The sequence below is a fragment of the Podarcis filfolensis genome (assembly GCF_964270895.1).
Source record: "Podarcis filfolensis genome assembly, chromosome: 12".
Classification (NCBI taxonomy): Eukaryota; Metazoa; Chordata; class Lepidosauria; order Squamata; family Lacertidae; genus Podarcis; species Podarcis filfolensis.
In genome coordinates, this window is record NC_139614.1 from 37085985 (window position 1) to 37102864 (window position 16880).

Below are 16880 nucleotides of genomic sequence, written 5' to 3' on the forward strand. Positions count from 1 at the left end.
ATAAATTATTATTATTATTATTATTATTATTATTATTATTATTATTATTATTATTAATAAATAAAAGCACACATACTACTCATGTTAAAACACCAGGCAGGCCCCACAACTAACCCAGATATGCATTTTAAATAAAAAGACACATTCTACTCATGTAAAAACATGCTGGTTCCTGGGCCGCCCGTGGGCCGGATTTAAAAGGCGATTGGGCCGGATCTGGCCCCCGGGCCTTAGTTTGCCTATCCATGTTATATGGCATACTAATTCATGGAGAGGAGAGAGGGAATAAGTTGACTGATGGTGAAGCCGTAGGAACTTTTGTTGCATTTTTATTGGCCTAGTAAAGATACTGCTCTAAAATGGATTTTTCTTCTTTTTTAATGGGCTAGAATGGCTACCCTTACTTCGTGTTCCCCTATTTCAGCCATATTCAGCTGAACTCAGTGCTCTATTTCTCTCTGTCGCTAAATTCAGCACTACCCTTGTCAGCAGAACACTCTCCTGAATGACTGTGCCCCGAGGTACCCTACCCAGAATGGCAGGAATATAAGCCAACCATCCTGGAAGGTTAGCAGGAAATCGGTTTAACATAGGATAGCCCCCCAGCAGCTGTGACAATACAGTTTTCTATCAGCAGAACTTCTTATTCTTTAAATATCCACTTAGTTTCAGGTTTGTTGGGCTTTGCACCTCACTTGTGACGGGCATTCTATTCACAGGCAGCAACCATTTTGCAAGGGCCCAGTTGATGTGCGACCACCGACATGTGCGTTGTTTTCAGACCTGGAAGGGGGTGGAACAGGCTTACATGTGACCACTGACACACACCATGACCCAAAACACAACCCCTGCACAAACAGGGAGTTGCCCTGTCTTTGTTTTATACACCCCACCGCTTCTACTTGTTCTCTGGGCGACTTACAAAAAGTCAAAACGACAATAAGGTAACATTAAAAACTAGAACATTAAAACACCACCATTAAAGGGCAATGTAAGGAAAGGAGTCGGTGGAACTAAAATGAAAAATCCAATGCAAAGTGGCATAAAAGCAATGTAAAGAGATTTAAGAAACCTGAGATAATAAAATCATTTGTTTGGCTTTGAAACAACATCAAGGTAGGCACTAGGCAAATCTCCTCATGGAGGACATTCTTCAGTCAGGGTGCCACCACTGAGCAGGTCTTTCCTTCTGCAGCTACCTGCCACATTTCAAATGGCAGGGACATTTGATTTAAAAATAATAATACAGTGGTACCTCTGGTTACATACACTTCAGGTTACATATGCTTCAGATTACAGACTCCGCTAACCCAGAAATATTACCTCGGGTTAAGAACTTTGCTTCAGGATGAGAACAGAAATCGCGCAGCGGCGGCAGGAGGCCTCATTAACTAAAGTGGTGCTTCAGGTTAAGAACAGTTTCATGTTAAGAACAGACCTCCGGAACGAATTAAGTTCTTAACCTGAGGTACCACTGTAATGAGTAATTCGTTTTTTAAAAAATGATGGTGCAGAGGGGTGGTGTTCTTAGGTCAGGATCTTGTGGATACATCCAAATGCTCATGTATACAAATACGCCAGGTCTTCCACAGCTTTGTAACCACAACTCCTTGCAGTTCATTGGGTGCTGCTTCCCATAATCCCAACCCTTTTCGGGTGTAGGAAGGGGGAGGCCTGACAGCCCTCTCTGATCAAGTGTTTGTGGTCTTCGCTTCAGTGCGTGTTCACTTTTCCTAATTGAAAGTACTTCTCTGTCCCAAAGGCTGCATTTCTGAACAATCCAAAGCTTCCCTCACTCATGTGTTTCTAAACAAGTCTCTCTCTCTCTTTCTCGTTTTTATAAAGGAACTAATCTCATTGCATGTAGCCCAAAGGTTTCGCTAAAAGGGTAAACACAGTGGATGTTTATAGAAGTAAGAATGGACAAACTAATAATGTGGTGATGGCTGCTGTGTTAGACAGCTTTTGAATAGGTTGGGGGAGAAAATCACGAAGGCAGGCCTACTGTCAAAACCGTACATCCTTTGGCAGCTGCTGAAGGCCCCACAGGTGCTTAACCCCTGCTCTGAGTTGCCATGCTTAGCCTGTTTGTCTTTCCCAGACTGCTTTTTGACAGTTTAAATGGTGGGCTGCTTGCAGCCACCTGCTGCAGACTGTACAGTTGCTGCCTAATATAGCCACTGGAAATCCTACCAAGTTGGATTTTGCCTGTGCCTCCTCCAGCCTGGCACCAGCCCTGAATGAAAGAGTACATCTCCACTGCTTTGATCCAGAATAGCTAAATGGAACTTCCATCTACAAAGGCAAGTATGGGGAGCCCTTGAGCCTGCTGATGTTGTCGAACTACAATTCCCATCATCCCTGGCCATGCTTGCTTGGACTGATGGGAATTGTAGTCCAGCAACCTCTGGAGGGCCAAAGGGTCCCAAAATGTGACCTAAAACAAAGTGAATTGGTTTTTTGTTGCCCCATCATAGCTACTGCCTTAAAAGTATTTCCAAAAGATTGAATTACTGAATTGACAGGACTCTTTGGAGAACCTGGTGGGAAAAGATTTGACGAGTGTGCTGCGTCACCAATCTCGCAGCTCAATGTCTGTACCCACCCAACTCCCTCAAGGGAGAAGCCCAAGGCAAGAGGTAAGAGGAAGTAAGATTGGAATACGATTGACTATGTTTAATTAAAGAAGTAGATTTATTAAGAACATGCAGGATGCAACACTGCAACCCACCTTGGGCCTGACAGTTATGAGAAGCGTGGGATTGATTATTATTTTTTTAAGAAATAAATTTCAGTCACTTAAACAATTTGTACAATTTGACTTAGAAATTTTTACAGACTACTAGCATGGGCATGTAGATCATGTGCTGCAGTGGATCCCCTTTTTTTTATAGCAACCATCATCACCACCCAGGCCAGTGAACATAGTGGTCAGTTTAATGCAAATTGGAGGTTGTATACTGGAAATCGTAACGAACAGATGAAGTTATCTAGAGGCATGCAACGGCCACAGATCTGATTTGTACCCGAATTTGGTACCTTGTAAAGCCCCCCCCCCTCCATTGTTGAGTGTCATATGGGCTGGGAAATTGGTTCAAGTCTTCTCCATTTCTCCCCCATTGACTAAAAGAATGGCTATAACTTCATTTCCTTTTAACAGAAGAAGGTGAAATGTGCAGATATACTAACTCTTCCAAAATGTATAAAGCCCGCCAAACTACACACAAATATGTCCAGGTGTTTTTGTGCTGGGCAGCCTTAAAAATATATTTTCTTTTTTTAAAAAACGCTATAGCTTTTTAATTTTGGGTCGGAATTGGATGAAATTCGCAACCCTAAGGGAATGAACCCTGCCAAGTTTCAGAAGGATGACTACAGCATTTTTCCTGCAAAGGCAGCAATTGCAGTCTGAGGATACGTGTGTGTGGGAAAAGGAATAAACGAATCTGTTCCTCGTGTTTTGTGGACAATTGTTCTGCAAATTGCAAGCATGAAAGCGGTGCCCTGGCGAGAAACCTGCTGAATTACAGGCAAATAGGTCCAGGGGCATTTGTGCTAGGAATTTTTTAAAAGTTGATTTGTAGGTGGGAAGAAATAAAAAGGGATTGTTTTCCAGGGAAAACCATTCCCTTTGATTATAAGCATGGCCAGTTGGCCTGAAAAGCTTGGCCCTTTGCCCTCTCCCCATTCTGGGGCTTGCTCTCATTTCACCCATCCTCTCTCCTTGGCATTGTATGGCAAGCTTAGAGAGGTTAAAGGTAAAGGTAAAAGGACCCCTGACCATTAGGTCCAGTCGTGACCGGCTCTGGGGTTGCGGCACTCATCTCACTTTATTGGCCGAGGGAGCCGGTGTACAGCTTCCGGGTCATGTGGCCAGCATGACTAAGCCGCTTCTGGCGAACCAGAGCAGCACACGGAAATGCCGTTTACCTTCCCGCTGGAGCGGTACCTATTTATCTACTTGCACTTTGACATGCTTTTGAACTGCTAGGTTGGCAGGAGCAGGGACTGAGCAACGGGAGCTCACCCCGTCGCGGGGATTCGAACCGCGACCTTCTGATCGGCAAGTCCTAGGCTCTGTGGTTTAACCCACAGCGCCACCCGCGTCCCTTAGAGAGGTTAGTTTTTTTATTTATTTCAGTAGATACCGGTACTTGTCAGCACATTTTTCTTTTAAAAATGTTAGGATTGCTAAAGCATAACAAAGCACTTCAGAAGATCCTGGTTCAACTCTTGCCACTTTGTACTGTTGCCCAAGAGCCCTCCAAGGCACCCTACTTCATCTCAGAATTCATGAGCACCTGTTATACTCCTCTGCCAGGCTCTTCATAGGAACTTCACTGTGAAATGGTCACAGTGGCAAGACTCACTGCAGGCTGCTAGGCAGGTGAAACAGAGGTCAATTTGTACCGCTGCCCTTTCGGCAAGCAACTTCGGGGTCTGCGTTTAACCAAAGATAAAATTTATTTGCGTTTCCTGTGACTGATTAATGCCTAACTTCCTAATTCTTTGTGACAACATATTAATACATTTTCTTCCTTTAGTTTCAATTTTACCATAGAATGTCTAATACGCAATTCTGTGGTATAGTGCATTTGGTCTCAAAACACCGCCTCCCCCCACCCCCAAACCATATTTGGTAAAGCAAACATGAAGTGAAACACTTAATCCTGCTCCAAGGTCACCTCTTGACAGTTCATCACTTGTAGTCCGTGGAACAGTTATATAATTGCACGCTCAAGATGAGTATATTTCAATTCTTAGTGTAAAACACAGATCAAGGCATTCTCCTAACTCCTAAAACTTCTGCTACAACAGAAATGAGGCATTAGGGTAGCTCAGTGGTTCTCAAACCTTTTCCCCCTGGGCCACACTTTCAGAATAAAAATTTGCTCATGCCACACTGAATTTTTTATTGATAAGACATACATTGGCAGAAGGAAACAACTCCTAGCAGTGCTCGATTTATAACACAGAACACAACTGCTTTACAATATGATCCTGGAACATCCAGAAAGGATAAAACAATGCAGCTACATAGGAACATGAATCATTCCCCCAATATAATTATAAATGAGTTTCTTGCATATGTACCTTAAGTATGTATATAAACTCATTGATGAGGTGTGTGAGTTTCCTTTTGCTGGGCAATCTCATTTATATCAGGTCTAGTTTGAGACCAACAAACTCTCATCTTCTCATCAACACAAAGAAGCCTTTCTCTTTTCTGATCTTTCGTATTTGTCGGTTGATAATCACTGTTCACAACAATATGTCATGGAGAACTGCTGATGAATCGCCAATGCTGTTCTCCAGCACTCTTTTCAGTCAACTATTCTGGATCTCAGCTAGGATTGTTCTCAGTATAACTTGATGCTCTTGCTCTCTTTTTGAATATCTATCTATCTATATTCTGCAAATAAAAAAAAATTGATACTGTAATACACTACACTGAATTGTTCAAATGTTTCTTTGATTGGCCTTGAATATTCCTGTCACGCTTGCCATTCTCTCCTTCCACACCAGTATGGCGTGCCACACCCTAAGAACCGCTGGAGTAGCTATATTTTTTAAATTATCTAATTTTCAACCAACTATTTAGAAGAAATTAGCTGTCATATTATCAGAAACAGTCTACTGTGGTATGTCTTAACATTGCAGTGCCTACAAAAGAAAATAGTCTCCTTTTATCTTTGCAGATGGGTGTACTAAATTGTTCTTCTAATTTGCTTTACTTCTAATTGACTGCCTTTTCTATAGACTGCTTTTGAAATGAGATGCAGTCATTTGAAGATAAAAAAATTGCACTTGGCTGCTGTGTTTTAGGAGACCTGCCACACACACACACACACACACACTCACTCACTGTGTTACATGGACATTTTCTCTCCGGTAGGAAGTATTTGTGACTAAAGAGTACATATGCCCTTGCTGTATGTTACTCGGCTGAAAATCCCATATGTATTTCTGCTATTGTTGATGGCGTTTAATTGAAATATTTGTCCTGTTAGGATTGTGGCTGTAACTTAAGGACAAAGTGGCAGGAAAAGATGTCTGCGTCAAATGTGGCATTGTGAGGTGTTAGGAGAAACTGCCAAGGCTGTTTGTGATGATGTCGGGATTTTGTGAACTCCCTCTTGACTGTCAAGTAGTGCGCTTGTCATCTGCCGAGTTGCTAAGGTCACCTCTAGATGCGAGAAGGGACAGTTCAATATCACACAAGATTGTGTGAAGCAGGAGGCTTAGTAATAGTAGGCTCAGGACCCCAGCATGCAAAAGATGTCCACCCAAGTAAAACCTTTTCACCATCAGCAAGTTGACAGATTCTCTGAGTCACATTGGAGCTGACAGTGGAATTCAGAACCAATAATTCTTTCATCGTACTTTTGTTTTCTGATTCTGCTCTTGACCTCTGGTCAATCACGCTCTCACCCCATTTCAGACTCCCCATGCCTGCCTACAGGAGTGAAGAACCTCAGGTCTAGGCTGAATGTGGCCCTCTACACCTTTCTGTCTGGCCCTTGGGAATGTCATCATGCCACGCTTCTCCCAGGGAACACCCATTAGTAGTCCTGTTTTATGCCCTCTTCACATGCTTTTATTTTATGAAATGTGCTCTTGAACTATGGTAGGCTTGAGCTGTGTATTTGTAGGAATCTCATGACTTTCGCATGGTTGCCAGTGTACAAAGAATCACATCCTTGGCTCTGCCAACTGTTGGCTTTGTGGCCCCTGAAAAGTTGCTCAGTAAAGAATGTGGCCCCTTGGGCTGGAATATTCCCCACCCCTGCTCCATTAACTTTCTTCTGGAAGCTATATTTCCAATAAGCAGACCTCTGGCCCTTCCATTTTTCTCTCTTGCTCAGGGTCTATCTTCTGAGCTTCCCTGCCTCTCCTTCCGGCTGCAGCCTTTGCCCAGGAGGGGCTCCCGTGGGGCTTTTGTCTCTTCACAGCATGGTCCCTAAGGATTAAGTGGCTCAGAAGATGAACATAACAAGAAATGGCATCAATCTGGCTGTAACAATAGAGGATCAGAGAGAGAGAGAGAGAGAGAGAGAGAGAGAAGTAGATTGATAAATTGAAGGAAGAAGTTATGTACTCTTAAATGAGAAAAGTGGATTTAATTGTTTTGTAGACTTACAAGATAATTTTTACAGTGTTCTCCCTGCTGAAGAGTTAGTTTATAAGGACGCTGTGGAAATCTGAAGAAGTCTGATCCAGTGCTATGAAACTATGATTTGTATTCTGTTTTATACAATACTATGAAGGTTTTGGCACATGTTGCAAAGTGTACTAGTTAAAGGGGAGTGTTTTATATTGTAAATGCTCATCCCTAAGAATCTGCAATAGAGGCGCTTTATTTGCTTCACTGTTTGCTGCCAAATGGCTATAGAATGGAGAGAAAGAATGTTGTTGTTTTTTGGTCTATTGACATGAAATACTCTCTGGCTCAGGGAACTGATACTAGGATGCACATCTTCTTAAACGGAACCATTTCAAAGAGATGCAGGCAGCATTAGAAAACTGCTTGTTCCTTTACATCATTCTGATAAGACATTGGGACAAAAATTATTAACTTTCATGGATGCATGCATTCATGCTTTAAATTGGCTGTGATGATGACCCAGAACCACCATGGGTCTAAACTACTGAGCCTCTTGGGCTTGCTGATCAGAAGCTCGGCGGTTCGAATCCCCGCAGCGGAGTGAGTTCCCGTTGCTCTGTCCCAGCTCCTGCCAACCTAGCAGTTCGAAATCATGCCAGTACAAGTTGATAAATCGGTACTGCTGTGGCGGGAAGATAAACGGTGTTTCCATGCACTCTGGTTTCCATCACGGTGTCCTGTTGTGCCAGGAGCAGTTTAGTCCTGCTGGCCACATGACCCGGAAAGCTGTCTGTGGACAAACACCAGCTCTGTTGGCCTGGAAGCGAGATGAGTGCCATAACCCCATAGTCGACTTTGACTGGACTTAACCATCCAGAGGTCCTTTACCTTTACCTTTACCATGGGATATAGAGAGAAATTTGGGGGAAACGTTTTGCAGTCGAGCTTGGGGAGAGACGAAATGGTGTTGGGAATTACGTTGAAGAGGGTGGAAACAGCAGGCAATTTTAATACCACTCTGTATCTGTTGTGCCCGTCTCTTAAATGAGGCTGTGGATCTGTGGATAAGTAATAGAAAAGTACAGCTGAAATAGCAAGGAACTGGAGCATCATCTCATTGATGACTAAACCTTCTCCAACCTGGTGCCCCCCCGAAGTTTTGGACCACAACTCCTATGATCCCCAGCCAGCATGCCTCTGCTTGCTGGTGCTGAAGGGAATCGTAGTCCAAAACATCTGGCTGTAACCATAAAGCAACTGAGGCATGCTCATTTAATCATCCAAAAATAATATTAAGAACAGGGCACAAGAGATTTATAATTATAAATCACCATTATAAAACTATTAAAGGTCTCAACAGATTGGGATGGGAGAAAAATGGTTTCTCTCTGTGTACGTAGAAGTAAGGAGGCATTCAATGAAAATGGTTTCTAGTAGTTGCGGGACAGATGAAGTCCTTCTGCATAATGATTTATTTGGGGACGTGTTATCAATTGAATAGGGACGCGGGTGGCGCTGTGGGTTAATCCAAAGAGCCTAGGACTTGCCGATCAGAAGGTCGGCGGTTTGAATCCCCGCGACGGGGTGAGCTCCCGTTGCTCAGTCCCTGCTCCTGTCAACCTAGCAGTTCAAAAGCACGTCAAAGTGCAAGTAGATACCGGGAAGGTAAACGGCGTTTCCGTGCGCTGCTCTGGTTCACCAGAAGCGGCTTAGTCATGCTGGCCACATGACCCGGAAGCTGTCCGCCGGCTTCCTCGGCCAATAAAGTGAGATGAGCGCCGCAACCCCAGAGTCGGTCATGACCGGACCTAATGGTCAGGGGTCCCTTTACCTTTACCTATCAATTGAATGAGTGTGTGTGTGTGTGTGTGTGTGTGTGTGTGTGTAGGGGCTATAACCAGTAACTGAACTGGGGATAAAAGTGGGTTTCTGAACCTGTTTAAAATGGGAGACTTGGATTAACATTTAGTTTCAATGTTTTCATTAATGCCATTTGAGAGAGGGTGGCAAATAGATGGACTTTCCCTCTGAGAGGGGAACATTTTGCAAGTAGAGGGGAAACAGTGGCAAGCCATCCCTGGATTCTTTTACCAAAGTTAAAAGGAGAGTAGTGCTGTGTCTTCAACAGCCCAATGTGACGTAACTTGCCTCTTCTCTCATCTGTCTTAATGACATTAGATCTCTAGGTAGCGGAGTAATTTACCTCCGTCTAATGGATGGGGGTTTAGAGCCTGAAATGTATCAAAAGCCCTGGGTAATAGTCTAATCCAGATGTTTGTTGAACTACAGTACCCATCATCCCTGATCATTGGTCATACTGGTTGTGACTAATAAGTTCAATAACATCTGGAGGACGCTGTGTTGACAACCCCAATTAATGAGCCTCTTCTCCTTGTACCTAAATAACTCCCCTCTCTCATTCTGACAAAGCTGAAACATGTGTCACTTTTATGCTCCCTTGACATGCTCAAGCAGTTCTCATAAACCTTGGGGCTCCATGGGAAGAAGGAGCATGCTTCTTGTTCAGAGCAAATAACCCACCTTGGGTATCTTTAGTTAATAGCTAGTTCTGGAAATAGTAGAAACTCTGTATTAAAGCAAGTTGAGTGACTACAAATAAAACTCTTTGGAGTTGTACTGTGCAAATGGCAGGGCTGTTGCATAATTTAGGACTAAAGTGAAGGATGGTAAGAATGGGTCTTTATTAATACAGGGCATTTATTAATTGCTTTAGGAAATACTGTATGGTATAGAGCGTCTAGATGTAAGAAGCTTCTACGTGCATTGTAAGATGTATCAGAGAGTGAATTCAGTAGCTACTTGAATGGCGTAAAAGCTTTTGACAGCATCCTGCACAAAGTAGAACACTTGCCTGAAGAAACACTTGAGTTATTGGACTGAAATAGAAGGTACAAAAAGCCACAGACCTTTTTTTTTAAAGGCTCATGTATACAACAGCATAAACTACTTTGCAGTTCTTGCATTTATGCTTCTGTTGTGATGCAATCACTCTGACTTTTCCCTTGGTTTGCTTCACTTCACTTGCCAATTAGAGAAAAACTATTTAGGAGGCCTAACTACCAGAAGTTGTGATATAGCTGTCTGGAAGGTAGTGCTTTCAATGTGCAGCATGCATTTGATCTTTCCAGACAAACTGCTTTTTACTTGGCAAATCCTTAGGAGAGAAAAATGCTTTTCAACTTTGTTGTATTATTACCTTTTGAGAAATAGCTATTGCATAGTACAGCAGCAACTAATCTCAATGAAGGCAATTAAACTGCCCTTGTACTTTATGTGATAGCTTGCTGCACATAAATTTTAACACCTAAGCTTTCATTTTCTTCCTTATTGGCACACAATATTTATTAACACAGAACTGAGTTGAAAGTGTGCTTAGTTCTTACACATGAGTCAGTTTGGTGTTGTGGTTAGAATGTCAGACTAGGACCTGGGAAATCAGGGTTCAAATCCTCACTTAGTCAGGAAGCTCACTGGGTGATCTTGGGCCAATCACTGCCTCTCAGCCTAACCTACTTCACTTGGTTAACTTAGATCCATTCGTTTTAATGGGTCTACTTTGACTAGAACTTAGTTGGATACAACCCACTTTCTTGCACAATGTCACATAGAAATTTCTTCTTGCTCTTGTGCTGCAGTTTACTGCCAGAACTTCTTCCACTAGTGCCTCTTGGCACCCAACCAACCATTAGCTGTGATTCCTGCATTGCAGGGTATCAGACTAGATTCCTTGCAACTCTGCAGGTCTATGATTCTATAACCCTACATGTTTAAAACTGCATTCAACCTTACTGCATTGAAGTTCCCAGCTACGATGATTGATCAAAATGGAGTCAAAAATAGACATTTGTGTGTCACTGAAGAACATTCATTTGAATCACTTTTAGGTTTTTAAAAGAAGTTGAGATGAGTAATGTCCTTAAGCAGACAGAATTTAGTAGGCTTGTTGTGAATGGGAAAGGTCAAAAGGGAGCTGCGTTGCATTGTAAGTCTCACATTTGCTAATTACCTGGGGATTTCTGGTGACACTTAAAAGTCAGGGTGAGAAAATTAGGGAAGACGTGGGTGTGGTGAAGGGCCTGCAATGCTTTCACTGGCCTGCTTCACGTATCATGCTAAAAACCACTTTCCCCTGACCTTGGGTTCCCAGCATTATTGGACTACAATCCAGGGCGGATGGGATTTGTAGATAAGAACATAAGAAGAGCCCTGCTGGATTGGACCAGGGTTTAATCTAGTACACCATCCTCTTCTCAAAGTGACCAACCAGATGCTTATGGGAACACTGCAAGCTGGGCCTAAATGCAGCAGCACACTCTTCACTTGATTCTAACAGCTGGTACACAGAGGCATATGGCTTCCAGCAGTGGCAGGAGGACATAGCCGTCATGGCTAGTCGCCATAGATAGCTTTGTCCTTAATGACACTGGACTAGTTCACTAGTCACTGTAAAGCGCAGTTGAGCTTAACAACACATAGAGCTTCTGCACAGGGCTAAAATTTAAGGTGCCTTGCTGCTACCCTGCTTCTCGTGCTACTGCGTTGCCGTGAGCTAAGGCATGTTTTTTGCTTAGCGTTATGTCTGAATCCTGGCTTGTGCTTTGTTTCCCCTAACAAGCTATTTCAATAAGCCAACAACCACCCTTTGGTTACAGCTTGTGGTGTCTTTGGACAGAAATTTCATTTTTTTTACTTAACTAAACTTGTATCGTCTGAATCCGACGATGTGAACTATGGTTGGTTTTAATCAAGTCAACTTCAAACCCTTGGTTATAAATCTGTCTTGTTTAAACAAATCGTAGTTAACGTTAACCAGATGTTTGGTCTTGGATGTCATGCTAAACTGTGGTCAGTTGAAAGTGGAACCCTCTGTTTAGGATCACACTGGAGAAGGAGAGGGGTCGTACAAGCCCAAGGTCTAGCGTGGCTTCTGAATGTTGTCACTGTGTAAGGGATATTGACAAATAGCACTGTTTCAAATACTCTGTACTCAGTTGTGGTATTTTTCACTGAGCAAAGGTCACAGCCATATGGCAATCTATGTATATAGTTCTGTGTTGTTTTTTTTTCTACAGAGGCTTAATTTTGCAAATGCATGCTTGTTTCTTAACGTCCTCTTGGCGTCCTCTTCCATGGTTGGAGTCTGGCAGATTTCTTTGGAGATGCAGAAAGCAGAGAGATCCCCCCAGAAGTGTGTGTTGAGAGTCACAGGACAGTGTGAGCTGCCAAAGTAAAGAGTGTGAGGCTGCTGTCGGAGGAGGTAAGAGTTGTTTGAGTCATTTTCAAAACTCTGTGGTCCTTAAGCAGGTGAAACTCTAAGGGCCAAAAATCATACTATATTAGAGTTTGGAGCTTACGATGTGCTTGGTATTACTTCACATAGTGTTACTTCACGCCACAAGATGCTACAGACCTGCTGAGGCTAATAACTAAGCCCAGGAGTGAGGTAGAGAAGCTCTGTGCCCAATCTTGCTATTATGATTTAACAAAGTTAGGTAAAGTTTCTGTAAGTATTCAGTAAGTTACTCATAGTTCTTCTGCTTGGTTTTTACCCTCGACCACCAGGGTCCTTTACAATTTGCTTTGTTTCTGTTTAAACTGAAAATAAATAAAACTTAATAGCTAATGAAAAGTGTATGGTTTTTAAAGGCAATTGTGTTAAATCCATGGCAAGCCAATTCCCTGAGCAGCATGACATATCTGACAATAATTCATGTAATAATAGGTGGTCAGTTGCATGCCAATCCTGTTTCCCCCCTGTCTTCTGGGAGTGTCTGGCAAGAGGGCTAAATTGCATATGAAAGGGAAGGAATATGAAGATAGGTCTCAGTTGAACTTTTATAAAGTTTTTATATCGCCCTTCGATTCAGAATTTCTAGGCTGGCTTACAGAAAGAGCAAACATGGATTTATTTATTTTTCACATGATTCAGCTAAGCTTTATTTATAGTAATGCTTAAAACTAGCTCTGTGATATCCTTCAGCTCTTAAGAGAACAGATTATACATCTTAACTGGGCTTTTGTAGCAAGAGAAATTGGCTAAGGTTGGAATCCTAACCTCACTTACCTGGGAGTAAACCCCCATTTGAATACAGTAGGACTGACTTCTGAGTAGACATGGTTAGGATTGCACTGTGAGTGGTGAAAGGAAACTGCTGAGCAATTTTGCACCTTTTGCTGCAATATTGAGAATTCTTCTTTTCGGCAAAGCCCTTGCCAAGAGATGTGGGTGGGGATTGCACTTTGCATCTTACAGGAAAGTGCCTTCTGACTGCCTCTTATAAGTAGCTGCTGCAGTCTGCAGCAACATGAGGAACCCAGAAAATGGGTTCCTTGGCAAATCCTTTGCCAAAAGCAGGGAAGGCGACCTGATTCTTTGGCAAAAACTGATCTGAGCACTGTTTTTTAGCTAACATTTTACTGAATGCTTTCTGAAATGTCACCTTTTGCTGCAAAATACAAACCCCCATACATATTGGTGCTAGTATACATCCTAACAATGGGTTTGGGGCAAATCAGCCTCATGGTTATCTCTTTGCCTTTTCCAGTTGCTTTGTCTGTTGTTGCTGCCTTTTAGGTGCCTTCCAGGACAAAACCTCAAGCGTTTTGTCACTTTTAGTTTTATTAGTATTATTATTACAAAAAACACCTGTTCTTCCTGAGATGGAATAATAGAATCATAGACGTGTAAGGGACCCCTAGTGTCATCTAGTCCAACCCCCTGCAATGCAGGAAGCCCAACTAGATCATACATGGCAGATGGCCATCCAACCTCTGCTTAAAAACCTCCAAGGAAGGAGACCCCACCAGCTCTGTTCCATTGTCAAAAAGCTCTTTCTGCCAGAAGGTTCTTCCTGATGTTTAGTAGGAGATGTAGAAATGCACCCTAAAGGTAGCATTTGGGATGTTGCTGCTACTTCATAGTTCTTGCACTTGTATGTGCTGGTTTCAGTGGTCACCTAGAAGTTACTTGGAGCACATGTCTATTCAAAAGCAAGGCCCAGGGAGTTCAAATTAGACTTACTCCCAGGTAAGTATGGATGGGACTGAAGCCTTGACGATAAGGTTGGGTCTACTGTGGGGGAGGGACCTGTGGCCCTCCAGATGTTGCTGAACTACAACTCCCATCATCACCAGCCAACATGCCCAATGGCCAGGGATTAAGGGAGTTCTGGTCCAGCCACCTCTGAAGGGCCGCAAGTTCCCCACTCCTGCATCCCGTGGAGTTAATTAAGGAATTCCTAATGACTTTTATTGCACTGCCCCAAATCTTCCTCCTATTACACCCCCAAGACTCTAGTGTCAGCACTATGCTGTCTTAGCTGCTTTCTAAATAGCAATTTGTACATCACCTTTGGATATGTGTGTGGAAGATGTCAAACAAACCAACAAACCATTCCCTTTCCCTAGAGCTCAGGCAGAGGAGAATCAGAGTACTGTAGTTCTTAAGAGTGTTAGATTACAGCCAGTGGGGCCCAGACTAAAATCTGCAGCATTAATGAAACTGGTTGACCTTGGCTAGTCCCTATCACTCCATCTACAAAGCAGAACCATGAATGCCACCGGGGGCCCTGTAGAGAGGGAAGCGTTGGATATAAATGTGGTTAATGATGATAGCTGGGTGTAACTCCTAACCCAGCCTAACCCACTCCTAGCCCAACTCCTAGCCCATGATGCAAACACTCCTTTGTGTGTATTTATCATGTCATTCTACTCAAGATGCAAAGTTTGGCTTTTATTAGTAAGCATGTAGCTTTCCTGCTTGTGTTTATTGCCCAACGCTGTAGGATCAGTGCTGTTTTCCACATGCAAAGCAATTTTAAAGGTTACTGGGGTGAGTTCTGCCGCTGTCTACGAGCACAAATAAAGCCTATAAAAACATTGCTGGCAACATTTTTGGACCAAATCTCAATCAATCCATCAATCTCTCCCTGCCCCCTTTGGGTTGGTGGTGGGAAGTTTTTGCGTCAATATTTTATGTGTTTGCCTGATGTACTTAAAAATTCTGAGGGGATATTTGTCAAGGGCATTAAATAAGGTTAAGCTTGATTGAGTGTATATCAGATGTACAAGTGTGATGCTGTAAAATATTAAAGCACAGCTGCATTTTATCTTTTTCTCCCTCATTGGTTTTGATAACTTCTATATTAAGTAGGAATAATCCTGAATGAAATATTTGATGCATATCTCATCAGAATGGAAAAGTAGATCATAAGGTTGTTTTAAAACTTTTGCAGCAACTTAATTTCTATAAACAAGCAGGAAAGATAAAAAATTAATTACTTGATGAAGATGAGTTGTGGGCTTTTTAAACCCTCCTCCTCTTGACTATGATGATGATTATTGAAGGGATACATTGAGGAATGCAAGGGAGGTAGCATTTAAAATACAGTCATACCTCAGGTTGAATGTGCTTCGGGTTGAGCGCTTCCGAGTTGCGCTCTGCGGCAACCCGGAAGTAATGGAGCGCGTTACTTCCGGGTTTCGCCACTCACGCATGCGCAGATGCTCAAAATGACATTATGCGCATGCGTGAAAGCGGCAAAATGCGACCCGCGTAGACGCGCCGTCGTGACTTATGTTGCGTTCAGGATGTGAACAGGGCTCCGGAACAGATCCTGTTTGCATCCCGAGGTACCACTGTAATGAAAGGGAATAGCTATTACAGAACCAGTATGCAATGGAGGGGCATGTCTTTAGCTACACCTGCACCATAGATAAATCCATTATGACTGTCAAGGCAAAGACTCATGGGAACTGTAGTTTAAGGGTGTTTGGAATTGTAGCTTTCTGAGGATCTACTCTCAGCATCCTTAACAAGCTAGATTTGACAGAATTCTTTGTGTGTATGTGTGTGTGTAGAGTCATGACTGTTAAGGTGTTATAAGAGTGCCCTAAATGTGTTGTGTGGATGTAACCTTAACCAGGTGCAATCCTGCAGTCTTGCTCCTGATCTCTTAAACATGACTGAATGCAGACATAGCATAATCTGATCTAGTTCCTTCCTAGTTTAGCTACTCCTGCGATGGGAGAAAAGACGTGGGCTGATAAGTTATTACATGTGAATGCAGTCATTGTAGACCCTGCTCCCAGTAGGTAGACCAATGGTGTGACTTGGTAAAAGCCAGCTCATATATATATTCTTGGAGCTCTTATCTCAAAGAGACATGGAAAATTCTGAGAGCTGTTTTAGACATTGCAAAGGAGCAGCAAGAGAGGAGGCTTCAATGGCTGAGAAAATCTGAAGAGACTCTGCGACTCAGAGAATTTCCTCTGCGTTGTATGTTATCTATGTCCGGGTAACTGAGAATTCCTTGGAGGCTGCAAAATATTGCTTTGCCATTTCTCATCTTCTGCATTTTGAGATTAAAGGTCTTCATAAATCCCAATGTATCCATCTTAAAAGTTGGATACGCTTAATTAAATGCATAATATCCTGCTTTAAAGTTCAAACCAAGTTCATTGTTCTTGCGCAAACCTTGTATCTAAAATGAGGAGTATTAGGAATAGAAATGTGCCGGGTTAGTGTCCTAGCAGAATCTCAAATGTTGTGTTTTCACTTTGCCAGATTAATCAGTGATACCGATGGGCTGCACTAGTTGCCTCTCTCTCTCTCTCTCTCTCTCTCTCTCTCTCTCTCTGTGTGTGTGTGTGTGTGTGTGTGTGTGTAAAAGCTAAGTATATTCATTCTTTGAACTTTTGACATACTGGAAGCAGAACATCAAGGGCACATGGTTTCATTTAGCATGCATCAGGA

The 16880-nt window shown here is 42.7% G+C and overlaps 1 protein-coding gene across 10 annotated transcripts in view; it reads left to right on the top strand.

Annotated features, from left to right (window-relative positions):
• The window catches only part of KIAA1217, a 371747-nt gene that overhangs the window by 4899 nt on the left and 349968 nt on the right, over positions 1-16880 (top strand). The window contains exon 1 of one of the 10 annotated variants that reach the window (XM_083579193.1): positions 12219-12383. The exons of the other annotated variants lie outside the window; for them this stretch is intronic. The gene's annotated coding sequence lies outside the window, so the exon portion shown is untranslated. Of the gene's footprint in view, positions 1-12218; positions 12384-16880 lie in introns of those variants that run through there. 10 annotated transcript variants of the gene reach the window in all.